An 11,918-nucleotide genomic window follows, 5' to 3' on the forward strand; every position below is an offset into this window, starting at 1 on the left:
GGAGCGCGAAGCTGTCAGTTATGAATGAATAAATGAATAAATAAATAAATAATTAAAGAATGCCACCTTTCATTTCACAGGGAACACCGGACGGCGTACCAGCAGGTAAAAGTCGGAGTAATTAAATAAATACAAAAAGAATGGCTGGGGAATAAAAAAATAATACGTTTTAATAATAATTTGGTTTTTTTGTTATAACATGAATTTCACTCTCTCTCTCTCTCCCCGTATATATATATATATATATATATATATTTATTATATATATTGTATTTTCTTTTAAGCATTTTTGAAGGTGCGCCGCTACTTCGCGGATTTTCAGTTTCCGCGGGTGGTCTCGGTCCCCATTAACCGCGATAACCGAGGGTTCACTGTACTCCATAAAATTTACAAAAAGCGAGGTGAAACACTCAACCAGGGCTGCTTTTTTGAACATTTCTCGAGCGCCATGGCGAGCCATTTCAAAAAAGCTGCACAACTAACGTATAAAATATTGATAAATTTGCTCTGCCTGATGTGTGTGTCAAGTTTCACGAGTTGTCGTTCATATTTAGAACCTCATAATCAGCGTTGTTTTATTGCCAAACAGTGCAATGCCACTCCCACAACTTTTCACGAAAAAGGATGAATTTCGTATTGTGACATCCTCATGGCCGAAACAGTCCTCCGAGCATATATGAGGGTGACCTTGTTGAGTTGCACGGAGAAAAACATCCAAGAAAATAACTTGTATTAGCTTTTACCAGTTGGTGGCGCTACTACTACGATGAAAAATAAGTTGGTAGATGTCTTCAGGGCTGAAGTATCCTCAAATGTGTACAACTTCGAGAAGATAGGATCATCTGAGTCATGTTGCCGGAGCTTTTGTTGCCACAAAGTACAATCGGACTTTTCAGCACCGTAATAGCCACGCCTTTTGCCAAAACGTCACAAAACTCTGAAAAAGCTGAGTGAGCCTCAAACCAGACATACACATTCACTGACAAATATCCTGTGACACCAGATATATTAGAAGTCTTGTCTAATCAGCACACGTCTATCTAACTGCAATTTTAACATCTCGAGACACGACAGGATGAGTACACGATACGCATACCTCCATTTCTGAGTCTGTAAAGCCTGGAGGAGGCTGCTTCGATGTTTTAGTAGCATCATAAATTTATTGAATTAATTATATTTGAGGTTGGATTAGATTTTTACACATTTTAAGCCTTAGCCACCCAAAACAAAACATAAGCTCATGAATGAAATAAAACTAATTAATTTCGCCCATGCCAATTAATCTTCTGTAGACACGTGTTGTGACCAGTGTTGTTTTTGGCAGGCATTTTAGATTTTGTCCAAGTCATTTGGACAAAGTGCTGATTTGTTTAAATCACATTTAGTCATCCCAATTCGTTATAGTTTTAGTCCAGTTTTAGTCAACGAAAACTAAAAAAAGGGTTTTAGTCCAGTTTTAATCGACGGAAACGCAAAAAAAGTTTTACCCTAGTTTTCGTCAATTTATTCACAAAGGTTTTAGTCCAAGCGGCACGGTGGCCCAACTGGTTAGCAGGATGGCCTCACAATATTGAGGTCGTAGGTACGATTCTGGCTCCGGCCTTCCTGCGTGGGTTTCCTCTGGGTAATTCGGTTTCCTCCCATATTCTTAAAACATGCATGGCAAGTTGCTTGGACACTCTAATTGCCCCTAGGCATGAGTGTGAGCGTGGATGGTTGTTCGTCTATGTATGCCCTGCGATTGGCTGGACACCAATTCAAGGGTGTACCTCGCCTACTGCCGAAGACAGCTGGGATCGGCTCCAACACCCCCCGCGACCCTAGTGAGGAGAAGCGGTACAGATAACGGATGGATGGATGGATGGGTTTAAGTCCATTTGAGTTAAAACAAGGCATTCAAGGTTTCCACCCAATAACAAAGACTTTTGGATGGACTACAAAGGATTCTTCATTACAAACAGAAAAAAGTGGCAACAGTGGAATCAATGCTCACTGCTCCAAAATAAGCAGAGAAGCAAAACATTTTGTTGGGCAACTGTTGTGGCTTTATTTCACTAAAAGCAACATAAAATAATTTATGAACCACATGCTAACAATTTTGTCTCGTCAACGAAAAAAATTCATGTACATCACGTCATGTTTTCGTCATAAAAGAACCTCGTTTAGCTTGTCATCGTCATTAAAAAAGGGGCGTTAACGAAGTATTTTCGTCATAGTCATCAGTGACGAAAACAACACTGGTTGTGACTGATATTTCAGTCCCAGGTTGTCTCCTGAACACCACCAATTGGGCAAGGGGGCGCAGGAAAGCCTGGGGTCTTCTATTTTTACAGTATAGAAAGGCTAAATATCAAATTGAAACAGTGTTTTATATCATGAATATACAGGGTTGGTGCTGGTTCTGGTAGGGAAACCACAACATAAAGATGTCCTTAATTAGTCCCACAATGGGGATATTTGCAATATGGCATATGATGGCCTAACAGGGCCACCGCCCAGAAAAGAGTAACGCAGAACTTTGTAATACTGTCACTCCCTGACCAGTTCGTTGTTCCTGAAGAGCCAAACTTTGACTCAGACCCACAAATTTGAATTACAGATAGTGGACAATGGAGAACTCCCCCAGTCAGTCAGCATGTTCAACTTCCATAGAAACCTCAACATACATTTATTAGATTGCCAAACTAATTGGAAACTACATCACCAGAACACCACAAGTGGGCTCTGTTATTGTACTTAAAGATGCATCTTACAAACCTGTGTTCTCCAAGGCCAGCTGGTCCATAGTCTTAAGTTATTTCTTCGCCAACATCAATGTCTCGGAGCGCAAACAGACAGAGGTGTGGTCTGTCCTCTGTTGTCTTCTTCTTCATTTTACAGTTGGGGTGCATGTGGTCATCATTAACCAGTCTTCCCAGACTGCCATCTTCTTGAGCGGCATCAACACTTAAAATAGATTTAAAAAAAAAAAAAAACAATTATTCAATCAATGTCAGAAATTAATCTTTGAGACAATCTTGTGTACACAAAACATAAAAATAGGAAATCCACAATTTTTAAATCTTCTAAATCAAATCATACAAGAAATTTCTATTGGAATCAGACCCATATTTTCATTTGTACAGATTCAACGCATGAATAAAAGTAATTACCGTATTTTCGCAGTCATAAGCAAACAAAGCGCCCTGTCAGTCGATGCGTCCATTAAATGGACAAAGTACCACTCACGTCCATCAGCCCTTGTCATCAACGAGCTGTTGGAAGTGCATGTTAGCACACCCTGCTGGGCAAAGAGTGAGTTGTCCATGCTTACAATCGACCGTGACAAATACACCATCTGACTATAATGTTTGGGTGATGGTGTTGGAAAAAGCTGGACAAAGGGCAGCTGTCCACAATGTTTTAGTCTGTCTTATCATTTATGTTATTGCAAGCAAGAAACGTCCCAGGTTTAGACAACAGACAAAAAGTCCAAAGCATAACAGCACATCTCTTTAAACAGCCATGCAAATCTCTCTAAACAGCTATGGGATTGTGGGTCTCTGCTCCCAGAATGCATTGCTTGAATTAGCTAAGGCTGAGTGGCTTTTGTATTATTTTCATTTTTTTTGGGTATATTGATGGCATGAGAGATACATGTTTGTGTTAATCTTATTTCTATGTTTCATTGTTTGCTTGTATGATGAGTTTTTTATTTTTTGTGTGTGGTGAGCAGCCAAGTCCCTCCCCTGACGTTGCTTTGTAGGCTATTGCCAATGCACCTAATATTGGCCTGAGCCATTGTCAGCTATTGTCAATAGAGACTTGGCGTCTGCTGCAACAATGGGGTGATTGCTCATGTTATTGGGGCATAGTAGGCTGCTATCGGCTGTGTCAGTGTGGGCAGCTCTGCCAAGTTCATGCTATGCTAACAGCAGCTGTGCTATCGTCTTGTCAGGCGGTGCGTCCAGTATATGTTACAAAGACAGAAATAGCGGCCTCAACAGGTGTTGCGCCCTTTGACACGGCGCGTCTTTTGGGTGCGAAAATACGGTATACATTTTTGCTTAGAGAATGATTTTTCCCCTAACACTTATGGGATGAGTATGTGTTTATTTTTTTAAATAAAAACAAAAATAAGATAACATCTCAATCTTTGCCTCACCTCCAAGTTTTTTCTTGCCGGCGGAAGTCAAACAAAAAGACAGTGCCTCTTCCATCCATCTTCCTGCGTTGAGATTTATCAGAATCTATCAATTTTCCTCTGTACTCCATAATAAAGAATAAAGTCGTCTTTCCTGAAAGGGGCCTTGGTAAATACTCCTCGACCTAGTTAACAGGGAAATCAAGATAGCTTCGTCATATTTTTAAGCACACAAATAAGGAGTCATCATATTCATTTGGGCCACTATACTAATGTAGGGTGGTTTGAAACATTGCTTCTTGTGAGGGATAGAGCAGAGCCCTTCTTTATGATTTTAAAGGAACAGACCAGCCAAAATTCATTTTCCAGCATTGCATTAGCCAGTATGTATTAGGACTGAAAGTACAAATGTCAATGGCACCTGGTTACGTAAAAAAAAAACTTTAAGATTATTTAGTTTCATAACAATGACATACACTGTATACACAGTCATATTGGATCGCGTCACGTGATCTCTGTGACGTATAACGTGCTTTACACTAGACTATCAATATCGGACTTGTTCACCGGTCTATTGTGGTATAAAAATGCCGGAGGGCGTCATCAAGTACAGCCTTAATTTAGATAGAACTCCTACCATCAGGTTTCACGCTCACTGAAATAACTTGAAACTGACAAAAGAAAAGGTCAAGACACTCTTAATGGAAAATAACCACTTAAAAAACGATGTCAGCTTGGTTATCAGAAAACAATAATATATCTTAGCAAAAGCGTTAACATCATACCTTTAAATGAGTTTATATACTTCGCTTCTAACTCTGCAGTCTTGTCCAGACCCTTGACTGCATGTTCAATAGTATCCTGCTTTGGGGACTTCCTGCATCTCAGGGAAGGCATTGTTTATTCTATAAAGAAAAAAGACAGTTTTGTGTTGAGAATTATTAATACTATAGGCTAAATGGAGTTTTAACAATATCAGTGTAAGAAAAATAAATTATAAATTAAAAAAATATCAATCCCTCCATCCCAATTAACGATTTCAACCATAATAGTTTATATTGAAGTTTAAACAACAGACAGACAGATTTATGCAGTGTGACTACAAAAATCTTACCAAAATTGCATTCACAGTAACCTTTGCTTTAAGAATCATGTAATTAACCAGTGAACATCGTGTCTTACACAAAAATTAATGACAGAAATTATCATGGTACTTGCATTCTGTTGTTCTATAACAAAAGTGCAAGCTGTTAGCTCCGCAAAGCTAACGCAACAAGCTAGCGTCCCTCGTGCTCACATTCAATGCAAACCTGACCACCGGATGAAAATACGCGTCGGTTTAGTTCTTTAAATGAGTAAAAGCACCATGACGTTTTATAATTATTCAATGCTTAACTGGAGCTCGTCAATTATGTCGATGTAGGAGCACATGTTTGCTAGGCCAGTGTTGTAGGCCCACATCCATGGTGCTACTTTGTATAGTGTTTTCCACACAACTATCTCTAACCATGAACAAATGCACTCGAGGCATGTTTTGAATAAAAACAAACGAAAAACACTTACCTCTCCGTTTCAACAGCAGTTCGAACTTCGAAGTGGTGATATTCTCCAGCGTTAAGCACCTGCTCGAACTGCGAATAGGTCAAATTCAACAGCGTCTTTTTTCTGTCTTAATAAGGACGCGATGAGAGGAGGAGCGCTTGCCTTTTCGTCAGCACGCCCCGCGCGGGTGGTGCTGCTTTATCACTCTCTATCTGTGCCCGCCCGCCGGCATGTCGATAGAAAAATAATATTCCTTCAAACATTACTTTCATCTTCTTAACGTTTTGTAGTGAATTTAACAGGTTCACCACTTTTTTCAAATACACCAATGGAAAACAGGTCTTAATTGAGGAAACATACAAAGAGCGTCTCACAAACACCTTATGATGAGCAATGTAATTTGATCACGTTTTTTGTCACTGCCTGGACGTCGGTTCACTGGCCTGGTGGCAGTGGCTTGTAGACACTGTCACTGAGTGGGAACGGATCTCAAGGTGGGTCAAACTAACCCAAGCAGTGGATCGGTCCGTTTTTTAAATTTATTAATTTTTTTATTTTATGTATTTATTTATTATTTAATACAAGGGCTTCGGCTCACTACCAGTGGGCGGGACCAAAGAATTTGGGTTTCCTTTGAGCTAGGAGGCAGTCAAAGGCAGTCCAATCCCCGGCAACATAAAGCGCCTAGCTCTGGGGACATGGAATGTCATTTCTCTGGTAGGGAATGAACCCGAGCTGGTGTGTGACTAGACCAGTGGTTCTCAATTATTTCCTGTCATGCCCCCCCTACCAAGAAGAAAACAATTCGCACCCCCCCCACCACAATTTTTTTTTACATTTCGTACTAATGTACATGTTCTTTGCATATTAATGTTAGATTGTCAATAAAATATCTTACCTTAACAAAGCTAAATTGATACAAAAAAATATCATTTTGAGAACGACTATTGTGAGGATCTCGAAACTCAGTACTCTGTGGTGCTAATATTGATGAGATGATAAATATGTTGAAGCCACAGAACAAAAAGATTAGATATTGTTTGGAAATTAATGACGTACATAACAAAGGAATATCAGCCTTGATTGGAGTACATTACTGCATTTAAATTTTTAATAAAAATGAAACAATTATTGATGTTATGACCACTATGAAGAATTTAAAAAAACAATATATAGGGATAATTATAGTTTTCATTTTGTTATGTTTAGTCTGTTCATGTTGCATTATTTTTATGACAAAGATGATGGTTAATCGTAGGTTTGTTGCCCAAATGTACCGTTACAACCTGATTAATGTTGAGAATGACGAACTCAAACTGGACACTAAAACGTAAAAACACATGGACTTCTTGCCCCTGTCCACACACGTGCACACACACACACACCATACACGAAGATCCGGGAGGTAAGGACGGCTGTCCTCTCCTACAACGAGGCAAGGGCCTCCACCAAGTCACCCCAGGGACAAGTTTTATTCCCTGATGGTCATCAAATTATGAGGATCTCATTCTACGCCGGAAGGGAGGAGGGGAATTTTTCCCTAATGTGAGGTTTTCGCTCCTCCACTGATGATCACACTGTTGTATGATTTCATTATGATGATCTGTCTTAAAGCCGTAAGGACATGATTTTTAAATCCACAACAGGGGGGAAATGTAAGATGGGCTGAGGATAGGTAATCAGTTTGTGTATTCATAATCATGTTTTTATACACTCATTAATGTTTAACACACACAGAGACACTTACTTGTTATTTTAACACACACACACACAGACACCCCATCCTGAAGATGTGTTTAGTTAAACTGACCTTGGGTTATGATTTTCTGCCTGCTGGAGTCCCTGGTGATTAGTTATTGATGCTTTAGTTAAACTGACCTTTATACCGTGAGTTATTGATGTTTTCTGTCTCTTGGTGATTAGTTGTTGATGCTTTTCTGTCTTCTGGTGATTAGTTATTGATGAGTTAGTTTCAATAAAAAGGCAGAACGGAGGGTGAGAGTCAGAGGGTGTGCGGGATTGAACTGGCAAGACGGCTGTTTCGCCTCCTGGCTCCCTCTCCCATTCTGAATGGCACAAAACGAAAACTTTAGTAAGTTATTTCAGTCTAAAAAAGGCGTCAGGGCATTTTTAAACCGGACAGTAAGTCGTCACTGTCTTGGTTCCTTTTTGTGCCTTGACCCATCCCGGAATTATTGAAAGGATGCAGTCCTATTTACAGGCCCCAGTGACACCCCAGGTTTCTGTTGTTTGTACGAGGGCGCTTAATAGGTACTGCTATTCACAATCGTCTTAGGCTGTTTCTTTGCAGAAGTTTATGGACAATGTGTAGTGCTGTAGGATGCAGTCTAGAGCATTCTTGACATTGAAGCTTTTGTTTCCAGCAACTGCTAATGCGACCGTGCATCAAACATGCAAAACACAGACCCTTGCTCCTCAAGAAGTCAATCTTATCCTTGTGATGCTTTCTCCTAAATTCCTTACAAATTGTGAGACTGTTGCTCTCCATTACAATTAGCACATGGTTTGGCAATAGCATCCACTGAAACAGGTTCTGCCTTTGGCGTGGTGGTTTTGTTGTTTTCCATCTTGGCGGGCACAATGACTGTTGTGAAGACTTTCTTTGATTTTGGTGTTTCTGTGTGTTGTGATTTTGTTTTCTGTTTTATAGAATCTTTCGTGCTTGTCAACAAAGTCAACAAAATCCTTAAACTTCACTCTTCTATTTGTTCTTTCTTGGAGATTGCAGGCAAATTTTCTCCAAGATTCTATAAGTCTGTATGGAAGTTTGTTTGCCAATGCCTTTATATTAGCCATGTTGTCCAAGTCCTCCATATAATTAACATCTGCCATTATGTTCAAACAGCCCATAAGGAATAATGTGAAAGACTGAAGTGCAACACCATCTTCAGACTTGATTGTTGGCCAATCCATGGCTTCCTTTAAATATGCTTCTGCTATCATGAAGTCATCACCATAAAACTCCTTCAAGATTTGTTTTGCTTTGGTATATCCTGTCAGAGGTTCCATATGGATGCAGCTCTTCACCAACTCATGTGGTTGTTCACTAGTATACTGCAACTAAAATTGAAGATGATCACGGTTATCACTTGTACGGCCTTCAATCCCATGTTCAATGGCACCTATACAGGTTTTATAATGCAGAGGGTCGCCTTTAAACGTAGGAATGGAAAGTTCGGGAAGTAGCGATGCTTTTTGACTCTTTGCTAAGTATTCTGCGACACTGGCTTGCTGTGAGATTGCTTGGCAAAGGCCATCAAGCACACGTCCCTGTTGTTCTCTACTTTCTGTCTGATGTGGAAATCTAGCCATTGGAATAGTCGAAGTGGGAGCATTTCAGGTCAACACTGCTTGTTGCTCTGATAGGCTGTGATGGTAATTGAATGTTTTTCCTTGTTTAAATTGTAACACACTCATCAGGAATGTGGATACCATCCTCCTGGGTATTTTCATATCTTCTCAAGACATCCAATTTAGCATCAGACTCAGGGAGTGCCGTTTGCATTGCATGCATTTCCTTCTTTGCCTTAATTGCAGCTTCTTCTTGCTCAAGTGCCAACCTTTGTTGTAAATCAGCAGCCTTTGCCTTTAAACATGCTCGTTCCATTTGAGCCTTTAATTTAATTGAAGACGTTGACAGAAGTGAGCTTCTGTCTGTTAGATTCTTTACTTCTACTTCTATGGGTGTAGTTAGTTGATGCAGATCTACTATCATCAGGTGATATTTGTTTATTGCATCCTTCCTCTGCACGTTTCAAAACGTCCTTCTTCCATTGCTCACATTTCCATTAATTACATTTTTTGGATCAAACCAGTTATTTTGGTCATCGACAAAATCCTCTTCAGTCTTTAAATTTTGCACACCGGAATTGAGGTCCACAAATTCTTGCTCCATGCCGCTAAAGCAAACACAAAGCTCAGTTTTTTACAGCGTCAACATTTGCATCATCCTCCATCAATTGTTCAATTTGACGTTGCATGGAGGTCAATTGAGCAAATTTGCACCTGCGTGCCTGCATCCGTTTAGGCTTGTGATCTTCTACAGCTTTTCTCCGTCATTTTTAATGTCCGCTTTCCACTGTCTTGTTCCTCCATGTCAATCCACAATCAAGCAAACAAAAACGTCAAACTGACTGTAGCGTCTCAATTTGTAGGTCAGCTGAATGACGATCAAAGTTTTAAGCAGTTTACTCATGCACCTGTTACGTGCACGTCCTTGTTAACTCGCGATGCTTGTCAAGTATGGACGCATGCTAACAGCTAGCAGCTCATTGTCCCGACTGGAAAGTTGCTCCTTAGCTGTGATGTGCCTAGGGTTACACTATCTATCATTAACAAACACAGCCAGCCCTCCTCTTTCCTCTTACCGCTTTCCAGTGTCCTGTCCGCAAGTAGTATTTGGAAGCCGTCAAATTCCACGACGGTGTCCGGCGTTAGGTCTGTTAGCCATGAATCCGTGAACATCAGCAAGCTAGCTCATTGGAAGTTCCTCTCGTGCCGCGTCCATTTTCTTGGGAAGGTATCTAACATTTCCCATAAAAACGGACAGGAGGACGGGGTGGTCACGCCTCCTCTTTGCCTGGCGTTTCGCCCCCGCGCGACATCCCCCGTCTCTTCCTCCTCAACTCGTGGGGGATATCGGGTCTCGCTCCGGGAGTCGGCACGGGGTTAGCACGAAGTGCTAACAGCTGATCTCTTGTGTAAACGATTGATCCGTAGCTCCCAGTGACATCTCCGGACACGATCACGCAAAAAACAGCCCCCAGCAGCAATAAAACCACCGCAATTTGGATGTCCATTGCTGCGATGAGGTAAAATAAATAAAACTGGGTAAAGGAAAAAACACGCGAAAAAGGCTCAAATAGTGAGCCGTGCTGCTTTAGCAGGTAGCCACTCGCGTGGTGACGGAACCGTAAAAACAAATGTGGTCCCATCAAAATCTGATGGGATATTTAAAAATAAAAGCGTGAAAATTTGCTTATTTGTCTGTCGTCACCAATGATTAAAAAAATTAAAATCATTACAAAATCCTCAAGCTATCGTGATACCAGACAAGTTCTGCGGGACACCAGACCACCCCAGTTGTCCACAAAAAGTGGTCACTTCAAAATTTGATGTGGCATTTAAAAATAAAAAAATCACCTGAAATATGCACTGTGATCAACACTGATTTAAAAGAAAAATCTTTAAAAAATATCCTCAAACTATCGTGATACCAAACCAGGATTGGGGATACTAGACCACACCAGCTGTCCACCAAAAGTGGTCACATCAAAATGTGATGTGTCACTTCAAAATAAAAGTAGCCTGAAATTCGCTTATTTCACGGTCATCACCACTGAGTTAAAAAAAAAATAGCTCGAGCTATCGTGATACCAGACCAGTTTTGTGGGACACGAGACTACCCCAGCTGTCCATAAAAAGTGGTCCCATCGAAATCTAATTTGTAATTTCAAACTAAAAGTTGCCTGAAATCTGCACATTTCACTGTCATCATGCCTGACTTTAAAATTTCATTAAAAAATATCCTCTAGCTATGGTAATACCAAACCAGGTTTGGAGGACACAAGACAACACAGCTTTCCACCAAAAGTAGTCCCATCAAAATGTAAGGAGGCATTTTAAAATAAAAGAGCTGGAGCTGTCGTAATACCAGACTAGTTTTGTTGGACACTAGACGACCCCAGCTGTTCATCAAAAATGGTCCCATCAAAATCTGATGTGTAATTTCACAATAAAAAAAAAACCCACCTGAAATATGCACATTTCATTGTCATCAACACTGATTTTAAAATAATCATTTCAAAATACCCTCGAGCTATCGTGATATCAGACCCATTTTGGGGGACACTAGACAACCCCAGTTGTCCATCAAATGCGGTCCCACCAAAATGTGATACGGCATTTCAAAATAAAAGTAGCCTTAAATCAGCATACATCACTGTTATCAGGCCTGACTAAAATATCATGACAAAATATCCTCCAGCTATCATGATACCAGACAAGACATATTTCACTGTCATCACCATTGATTTAAAAAAATTAATTAAAAACTGCGAGCAGCTATAAAGGGCCCTCGCCACCCGGACAACGTTGGGGTACTGGCACGTTGGAAATGTGAAATATTTCCGAGAAATAACGTGAGGAATCTTCAAGAGGAATTTGCTTGTAGTTAAAGTTAGAGCAGCTTTTGTTTTCAAAGCCTCGTCAATGTTTGAAGTAAATTTGTTGG

At 40.3% G+C, this 11,918-nt stretch overlaps 1 long non-coding RNA gene across 1 annotated transcript; it reads right to left on the bottom strand.

Moving 5' to 3' along the window:
* Positions 1-4,150: 4,150 nt before the first annotated feature.
* On the bottom strand, positions 4,151-5,762 carry LOC148315603 (uncharacterized). Its single transcript, XR_015840769.1, has 3 exons — positions 5,687-5,762; positions 4,909-5,028; positions 4,151-4,308 (listed from the first exon to the last, which is right to left on the bottom strand). It is a non-coding gene; the product is annotated as an uncharacterized LOC148315603 (long non-coding RNA).
* Between the last annotated feature and the right edge of the window lie 6,156 nt (positions 5,763-11,918).

This window comes from Idiotropiscis lumnitzeri, unplaced genomic scaffold (assembly GCF_059441095.1).
Source record: "Idiotropiscis lumnitzeri isolate Australia: NSW breed Sydney's pygmy pipehorse unplaced genomic scaffold, RoL_Ilum_1.0 HiC_scaffold_82, whole genome shotgun sequence".
Classification (NCBI taxonomy): Eukaryota; Metazoa; Chordata; class Actinopteri; order Syngnathiformes; family Syngnathidae; genus Idiotropiscis; species Idiotropiscis lumnitzeri.